Raw genomic sequence first — 10409 nt, forward strand, 5'->3', positions numbered from 1 at the left:
GGCCAAGTAGACTTAATTTGCCATGTGATACACAGAAAAGCCAATTTTCCTTTCCTTGGCCTCATTGTCTGGAATTCTGCTCTATTTCCTGGATGGCGCTGGGTTCCTCTATCAGCTCAATCTATTTGACAGCTGTTTCAGCACTGCACTTCCAGGCTGGTGGCGTCTTTGTTTTCATTGATACTATAGTAATTGTATCTTGAAGGGTTTGTTAATATTTTTTTCTCCTTTATATACTAGTTTTCAAGTAGGATCTGAATATCATAGTTGTTTGTTTCTGAACACTTTTTGAGTGGCCAGAAATGGTACTTGAGCTTTGAAGTGCTTGTGAATGTTCATCACAGGTCCTTTGTAACTTATGCTAATCTTGGAAAGAGGTATGCATTAAGAAGGAAAAAGTATGGAAGAAGAACATATGCAAAGCTAGATATATATCAAAACTGTTACCAGCTATTTAAAGAAAAGACCTTAAAATGGTGATACACATAAGTGCAGCAGTGCAACTTAAGAAATTACATTTTCTGAGCTGAGAAACATTCCATGAAATTCATATTCACTTCACTTTGTAGACGTGATTGTATAGTGAGTTCATGCCTGGCTAGAAACCAGAGAAAGTTGGTCAATTTGATACCAATGCTCAAAAGTCTCTTAAAGGAGAGGTAAACCACTCCTAAGCAATGAAGTACTGCTATCATTTTACTTTTATGCTACAGTTGCACAACGCTGTATTATTAAAACCTTTTGTAAAAATACAAATGTGCATAATAAAGTGTTATTCTGTCAATTCCTGTTATATTTTTTAATTTCTTTCCTTCTTTGTGGCTAATCAGATTTGGGCCAAAACCCAGAAGACCATTCACAAAATACGTTGCTGCAGGCTGATACCCAGTATCCAGATTAATCCTTTAAATTCACAAGGAAATGCTAGGGTAGGAAATTTGGAGATACACGCACATACCCACCAGTTTTCAGTAAAAGCAGAAATAAACTATATTTTATATACTTTCTTAATTTGATTTAAATTTCACAGCACGGACTACATGTTCTAGGTCTAAGTAAAACTGTGGCTATACTGAAGTCAGTGGAAAAAAAATCATTGATTGTGATGTAAAGATTGTAACTCAGAAACTGGATTTTAAAACTCAGGTTGAATTTATTCTGAAGAAATGTTTAATGAGTCTGATTTGCATTAGAAATACATATTGATATCACTTCAGTAGAAAGCTACATTATGAAGGGGCAAGCCATATACCTAGGTGAAGATTGGTAATTGTTGATGAGGAAGCAGTATCAGGGCATACTTCAAATGACATTGTATACGTGATTTTTGGATGAGATCCTAAACAAATTAACGTAATGTTTTGCTTTAGTGGTAAGACGAGTATTTTTGTCTGAAACTCATCTAAATAATGTGTGCTGAGTATTGTGTAAAGTTAATAGTGAGAATACAGAATTTGATAAAAGGAAAAGCATTCTGTTTGAGAGTAGCTTATTTTGTAACTTTTACCTATGTGATTGAGCACAATATTAAAAAGAAAGACAAATCCATTCATATTCGCTGCTCACTGTGAAACAAGGGGGTACACAGCGCTTTCTGGTAATTGTAGTGACTTAATGCATTTCAAGTTGCATAACAAAAAATTGATAGCCTCTATCACTGGTCACTTTTCAAAATCCTAAGGTATGTATTCCATTTCCAACCTGGAAAATACCTTCCTGTTTTTATTATAATACAGTTGAAAGGGTCTGTACAAATGCAAAGATGGCCTTCTGATTTCATGCTCTTACTTTTTTTTTTTTTTTAATTTCCCTATTCCAACTATGAAATCTTCCATTTGGTAATACCTTTTGTCTGAAGAATTATTATTCCTGTTCATTTAATGATGTGATAAACACAGCTTAAAAATATTTTGGTGCCACAGAATCTGTTGTGAATGAGACATCTGTAGTCACAAATTTATTTGATATATACTTCTTAAAATCAAAAACAGATGTGCAGATGTGTTGACTATATAGTGATAGGCTAATAACTACTGCAGAGATTTTTAGATACTCACTAGCTGGTTTCAAGGCAGGGCTGTATCGAGGCGGTCTGGAATTAATTTAGAGCCCTTCAGGCCCATCACTGAATCCTTCCACGGACCAGGCTTAGAAGCCAAGCGTTGTGCCAAATACTCTGGATTTAGAATTATCCTTACATCAGTGGAGTTTGTTCATAATTTAAGCATGTATGATGCACTGTCTGAGCTCAGGGATCTGTCAGAACAGTTGCAGACAATGGACGTTACACTGCCAGAAGCTCTCTCACATGTGTCAGGGCACGCTTAGATTTCTGCTTGCATTGTTGTTAGTTTAGGAATATATGCAATAAAGATGGCAGTGCCAAATAAAATTTGTACTAGGAAAACAGGGATATGCATGACAGCAAAGCTGTTCAAATCCTTGTAGTAAAATTATGAGCTTGGCAAACAGTAAAAAAATCTGGCTGATGACAGCAAGACTTTTTAAGACTAAAGCTTACTCAAACATCTATTTTTTCCTGCATATTAATTCTGTATTGTAGTCTTTCCTAATCAAAAACTGAATCCATGCTAAGAATGGGCTGAGTCACTTTTTGAAAAGTGTGGCCCACAAATACCAGAATTGTTGCCTAAATAGTAACTGACTATTACAATAAGTTTAACACTCCCATAGAACTTGAAAATGCCTGTAAAGAGAAGTGTCACAGAAATCCTTAATGTCTTGCTAGGAACAGTAAGTCATTCCTAGGGTCTTCTCTCTCTTCTTTGGTTTGTTTTTTTTTGTTGTTTTTTTTTTAAAGTACTCAGTTTAATAGCCTCTGGCAAATTGATTTCTGTATGTGAATGTATTTCCATTTTTCAAGCAGAAACTTTTGGCAATAATACATGTGGCAAAAACGTGAACATTTTATTGTGTGATCTACATATAAGTACTCATTGTAAAATATTTATGGAATATAAATGCATAACTAAGAAGGTAATACTTTTTCTAGTCATTAATTTAATATGACAATAATGTCTGTCGTAAGGAAATGGGATCCATTAGTGGTCTTATGGATTACAAAGGCTTTATTTCTGTATCACTCTATCTGTTATTTCCAATCTGTGCTGACAATTATACTTAAGTCTTTCATGGGTAGAAATTTTGAAAAATTTCATCACTAATGTAACTGATATAGTATTCATTCATGAACTTGTGCATCATTCATAGATGTCTGTCTCAAAATGTTAGATATCCACTGCTGCATGTTTGATGACGCTTTGGTTTTGATTCAGGTACACTCAGTCAAAAATAATTCCAACAATATGAATCAACAGTAGCAATTAATATATTTGAAAGAGTTTATGCAGCTATATGCACACTGAAATTGATCTTTTATCCTCAGAACCTTAAAATAATAACTTCCATTCTTCTTCATTGAAATAAAGCTTAACAGATTTTCATAAAACTCCAATAATATATTTCATAATACTCCCATAAATTATGATAATAGTTCTTCGGTTATCTTTTGGTGACTCAGACAGTACTATGTACACTGTTTAAATCATAACTTCTAGACTAGCAAGCAATTTACAGCTCAAAATGTATTTTTCTTGTGCAATTAATGTATATTATACAGAAACCCTTCCTCACTCAGAATGAGGAAATAAATTTCAGGTCCAAGAAATAACTAGCAATAATATCCATGTGAATTTCTCTCTAAATATACTTCTGTTTTATTCAAACAAGAACTTACAAATAAAAACTATTTCCATGACCAGGGTATGCTACAACAGCTCTACTGTGTTGAACCTTGTGCCCCTTGTTTGTTCCAGGACCGGACAGAAAGAGCCAGGCTCCTTCCTGCAGTTCTCTTTCCACGGGTATTATTTTAGCCTGCTTTCAGCATTCCCTGGTCTTTCCCAGCCAGCTGGGAACAAGGTTAGTTGCCCTGAAGGCCTGTCCTGAAAAGGACAAATGATGTCAGTTCACAAAAGCTACGGATTTTTAAAAATTAGGAATAGACTTTAAAAATTTGTGTAGTTAACATTTTTCATGACAAAATAGTCCAGTGTTTTAAATTGGCCAGTGGTTTAAAAAAATGTTAAAAAATGCCTTTGGCAACATGAATGCGAGGCTCCCATAGAGAAAGAAATGTCTGCACCTCTACTGAGAACTTGCAAAAGAATAGGAAAGGAATTTGGCATCATTTATAGAGACAAGTTATTTTTTCCTATTTATAGTACTACATACAAAACAATAGGGTTTTTTTTCCTTGTGAGCACTTCTGAGATCATCTTTAAATGATTCTAAAGACAAGTACGTACGTTTATAGCAGCTGTCAAATTTTTGCCCTTAGTCTTAACCTAGTTGATGAAAATGTCATCAAATATGACCAATGTCATACGTGAATGCTTACAATTAAGTAGTCTTTTCACCTTGTATCTATTAATGAAGTAAATTTATTACCTGCATTAAATCCAACTACGGACTGTTCACATTGTTGAGAGAGTAAGACAGTTCTCAAAAAAACTTAGTCAAAATGTTCAGTCCTGAATGTATTATGACAATATCCGATTTAATCTAAAGTAATCTTATTTCGATGAAACCAACCCACGTACATGAAGCTGAAATGTTTGTATGTACGTCAGTCTGGAATAAGGGTGTTTGGGCCATTATGTAAACCCAGTTTTATTTTAAGAGATCGAGATCCAGGTTTGTGGCGTGAAAATCAAAAGACACAAGTCAATGACTTGAGGAGTGTAAGAGGCACTTAACGTGAAGTGATTATCAACCATGGTGACTTGAGACTAAATTAGGTGTAAATGTAGTCCAGCTAAATACAGCATATCAAATTGAAGGGTCTTCTGAAACAAATGTGATTGCCATTTCTGCCCTTAAGTATTTGTAAACTACAGTGGACAAGAAGACAATTTTTTGGTGTTTTGGTTTTGTTTTTTCTTTTAATAGGGGAAGGACGAACAGCACTGTTTTAAGGTCTCTCTTCTGTAGTTCATTCTCCCGATTATAATTTTTAAGAGAGTCTTGTTCTCTGTTCCAGAAGGTATCCACCCCCTCTCATGTTGGCCTAGATGACTGATCATCAAACGGACATTCACCATACAATATAAAAAAGGGAGCCGACTTTACAAATTAAATACTTTCTGTCTAAGGATTATGCTGTCCTTAAGTTTCTTACAGTGTCCCACATTTCATTTAAATAGGGATAGCATTGTTATAAAACCTTTGAGAGTTACTTGCCTAATGCAGCTCACTTTTTGTTGCCATATGTTCCTGCCTATGCCACCTATTCTAGGAGCAGTCTGACTTTTGCTTGGCTGGTGAGCTTTACTTCATCCTTCCTCTTTAACACAAATAGTACCTTCAAGTCTCCTGAGGCTAATATTGACCACTTCTTTCCCCAGTAGTAATAGTCAAACTCCCAACAATTGCTCGATATTAAGCAACGGACTTTTTTTTCAGTTGAGGAAGATTGAGATTGATTGATAACACTTTTATTCTTATGCATAAACAGCTACTTAGTGCAGGAAGCTATACTGCGTAAGTCATGAAATACAGACCAAAGAAATTAAAGTTAGGATATTTGAATGTTACAGTAATATGCCCATTCCTACTTGCTCAGCAGTAACAGCACTGCTATTTGCGAGTAACCACTTGTCCATCTGACAGGAGCGGCTCCGTGACCTCCCTGGGACCTGTCCTTCCCCTTCTCCAAGGGGAGGGAGACGCTGCCTTCGTTCAGCCTGTCTCTTACTCTGGCACAACCACTTTTTCTTTTTTCTTCTTTTGCAGTCTGCGGTATCTAGGAAGCACAAAACAGGCGGTCCCTGGCACCACTGACCCCAGCGGAGCCAATCTTTTACCAGAAAAACTCCATACAACTACAGGAGTCTAGTACGCAGCAGCACAGTGGTTAACATAGCTTGACGGTGAGTGGTATCCCAAAAGGGGACTTGGTGGAATGTTGTTCCCTCTCGTGAATCAGCAGAAGAGGAGACATAATGGCCTTGCCTTTTTAGTTCCTGTATATTAGCTCTGCAGAGCAATGCCTGCCATTGCTCAGATGTCAGATGCTGTTTATAACTACGCTGGAAACATAACATAGAACAAAATAGTATCGTTAATTTCTCTTGAGACTGTATATGCATGTTTTAGGTTAGCCATTTTTTCACTGCTGCACTTAGTTCAAACATTGCATCAGCAGCATTGTAAGGTGGCATGAGAAGTTGTTTCGTCCGTGAACTTGTCCAATTGCTCTCTCAATACATGACCAAAAGACCACAACGTGTTCAGGTGCAAAGGTGTTCACAGCACAGGTATGACATGTCTCAGGAGGTACTGCCTTGTCTTTGCTTGAACCTGCTGCTTTTGGTGACACCCAGTACCAGTGCTGGAGGACAGAGAGAAGCCTCGTATCTATTCAGCATCTCTGTGCCAGTTGTGATTTGATGACTGTCCATCACCTTCCCTTGTTTATCTGTTATTTAGAGTGAAAACTTCTACTAATTACTGTCATTCTTCATATGAAGCTGTTCCATAATTTGAATCATTCTTTCCACTTTTCCCAGTGCCTTTGGTACTGCCACATCGTTTTAAGGTGGGAAACAAGAGTCACGGCCGGTATTCGAGTCTGAATGGAGTCAGATGCAGTATGAATTTACACAGTGGCACAGTAACGCTTTACGTTTTGTTCTCCTTCCTAGTAATTCCTAACATTTAATTTGGCCCTTAGGGAGCACTGAACATGTTTTCGTAGAGCTATAAATTGTGTATTCTTTTCTGTGAAGTGACCCTGATTATCGGGTTGCCAACCGTGAAACTAAAAGTGAGAGAATACTATATTGTCCTAACATAGATGTTATAGCAGTAGATTATTTAAATGTGAGGATAGTTTAAGTTTTACTTTTCAGTCCTGTAGTCTTTTATATTGTGATTTCTTGATGTAATGTGTTGATTGCTGCTTGTCGTTCACTTTTTTCTCTACATTTAAATTTGTGTTTCTTTAATCTTCTTTTTCAATTAATTCAAACCTTCTATAGAACTATGCAAGCATATCTTAATACTGGTGTTAGGACTGTTACCAAAGAAAGTGTGTGATGCACTTCCCTATAGCTTTTAGTATTATAAAATTAATACCTGTGATGTGGATAGTTGGTTTTGTGGATATTTAATAATGGATCAGATACAGCAGTGGCAAAACGAATGTGAAGTTGTCCCCCACACTGCCTCGTCGATGTGTCTCATAACATGGCTTGGAGAAAACGGCAGCTTAACCATCTTGGTCACTCAGCACTGTTTTTTCTGTTGTGGTTATCAGCTGTGTCTGTGTTACCGTAGCCTTTTGTCATGTGGATTTTTACCTCCTGTGAAGCTGTCTAAAACTGTCAGATCATTTCCTGCAGGCCACTGCACCACCATTACATATAGCAAGGGTGACAATTTCTCAGGTGCAGAGCTCAACGTAATGCTTATGCATCACCTAGATTTTACTGGAAGTCTCATTTAAGGCCTTCATTCAAATTTTCTAGCAACTTTGGGTGACTGACAAACCACTAACCTCACTAATTTCAGTAACTTTGCCATATTTGGGCAAAATACATGTAAAATGCTTCCTTTCTAATTTGATGCCTTTGTTACCTGAAAAAAGTTATTTGATTTTGCCTTGTTCATTGCTTTCTCTCATTTTTTATTTCAATATTGTACTCTCAGTTCACATACATCAGTGGGGAATAGGTTGGGTGCTTTTTAACACCAATGCACCGAGATGTAATCAGAAATACAAGACAAACCCACTGGCTTTAGCCCTGGCTATGGAGGGCTCATACTGAGCCGAAAGGGCAAGCAGGAGCATTCAGAGGGAAGTGAATGACTTCCTTCCACGGTAAGCATTTCCCCTTTTGAGAGATTATTCCTGCCTCTGACATCCTCTTGTGGTGCTGCCTGAAGCACGGGAGAGCAGCTGGAACTCCATTCCATGCCACCCTTCCTGCTGTCACATGACCTGAATCAGTTTGCTTTAGAATAAATTTTTAATAACTGGACATCTGGTTAGTTTGGGTTTGAATGTATTTTTCTATCCATGTAATAAAGGAAAAAAGATTACTCGGGAAAATGCTTAAGTTGTTATTTAATAAACCTGTACAATAGTTCATCTAGCTTCCAAAAGTTCTTCATTTATACAGCTTTGACCAGTTTTCCATGTGAAGTTTTACAAATCCTGTCTTTTTATCACTAAAATCATGGTTCCTAACATTACTTGCTGTAGGTATACAGAACAATAAGAGAGTCTTGGCATAGTTTAGCGTTCTATCAAAACTAACACACTTCTGCCAAAAGAGAGGAAATACCTGTCTATTGTTCTGTTACTGTAGGTGGAGTAAACGGATCTTTGGGGAGTCCCTTATCGCTGTAGGAAGTTATTACAGAACGGCATTATAGCAGAGACTACAGGAATATTTACTGAAAGTTCAGCGCAACTTGAAAGCTGTTCAACTCACTTAATAAAATATTTGTATATCCTGTTTCAGTGCACACCAAACAATGTTGAAGAAAGACAGTTATTTCAGATGAAATGAATTTGTATTAATGAGAAAGCTTAAAAACAAGAAAACAAGTTAGATACTTTAAATCAGACTGTTTAGATTTTTTTGGTTTTCCTAGACAACAGTGTAGCCCTCTCCAGGGAAAAAGAGAAAAATCCCTAGTGGTAAGAGAAATGTGCCATTGGTTCTGCAGTAATCAAAAGGTGATAGAATACTAGTTTGATTTTAATGGCTGACTTCAGCAGCTGGATACTTTTTTAAAAAAAATAAAACATTTGAATATAGTATTAATTGATTCTCTTGTCTTAATGCTTGAGTCATGCAATCCTATAGAGGAGTTCTCACAGTAATTTTTAACTCGCTGTTCAGTTACTGTATAAAAATATTTTACATTGTCCAAAATAAGAGCTCCAGTAAGCAATTAATTTTTGTTAAGCACTTGCAGTTTTTTACCTTTGAGAGCAAAAAGACCTATTTAGAAAATTAATCACATCTTAGCTGTAATGAAGACATAGTAATATTTTTCTAATATAATTCATAACAGTGCTTCTCATTTAGCTTTATGATTGAGACTTCCTGTACCCTTTTTTTTGAAAACAGAAATATGAGGATTTCCAGTCTGCTACATCTGATTAACAGTGGCTGTTGTTTTACTCCTACCAAACTGCTTTCATTTGGTTTTTTACTCTGAACTGCTTAAGCTCATAACCTTTGTTAGCCTGGACACTGTTTGAAAACTTCACTGCAGTTTTGGGAAGCACACCACTTCATAAACCGCACGCTTGTGACAAAAGGGCAATGACTGAAATACAGCTTTAAAACCACCTTCTAGTGGTTTCAGAACAGGTAGAATTGGACTCTGTAGTCTCCTGAAGCAAGAGGTCCCATTCGTATGCTCAGTGTCTACACAAGGTTGGTGTGACATATGTACACTCTACAGAGCTACCCCTTTCTCAGCAGCCATGGATCTTGCCTCAGAGTGGAAAAAATAAGTGGGGGGGGGGGAACAGTACAAACCTCATACTGGTGGTTATACAGTACCTTTCCCAGTGTCTGTGTGCATCTGTGCACAAGCTCACGATTCAGTGAACAAATTCTCCCAGCTGTTTTAGAGGTAGCTTTTGTGAAGTTGGCAGCGTTGTTTTGGTTTTTTAATCCGTTTTCAAAGAGTAACCGTGATGATTAAATTCATCCATACATACTCCTTTCTGTAGCTAAGATTTTCGTGTAATGTAAAACATTTGCAACAATGGCTGTTAACAATTGTTTGTTCCCACATTCATATCCTGTGAGCATGAAGAACAAAGAGGGAGTTTTCTCAAAGTACGAAGAAAAGGCAATTAATAGCACGTGCACCCTATTTTACGTCAGTGCCTTTATCTTCAGGAGTTTAAACGCTGCTACGGCTTTTTCAAAACCAGTAAAATAGCTAACATCAAGTTTTCGTAAGAAAATGTATTTCCAATTCCACAATGCAAGTTTTCCTCAAGTAATGGAATTTTTGTATTGCACGCAGGAATCTTAAGAGACACGCTGCCCCGTTTTGAGAAATGCCGGACAGGGAGAAACACCCGGACAGGGCAGGGCAGGCTGAGGGAGGCCATTCCGGACCTCCGGCGCGCAGAGGCTGCCAGGGCTTTGCACACCGAGGGGTGACGGCGGCAAGAGCCGGGCCGCGACCAGGGGAGCGGCGCGCTGCTCGAGGCCCGCCCCTGGCCCTTACCGTTACCGCGACCGTTACCGTTACCGCAACGGCCGCCCCGCGGCACCGCGCGTGCGCCGCCACCGCTCGCTCTAGGGGGCGGGGCGAGCTCAGCCGCCGTGCGCTCGATCGATGACTCGAGG

Source organism: Platalea leucorodia (assembly GCF_965183815.1).
Source record: "Platalea leucorodia genome assembly, chromosome: 7".
Classification (NCBI taxonomy): Eukaryota; Metazoa; Chordata; class Aves; order Pelecaniformes; family Threskiornithidae; genus Platalea; species Platalea leucorodia.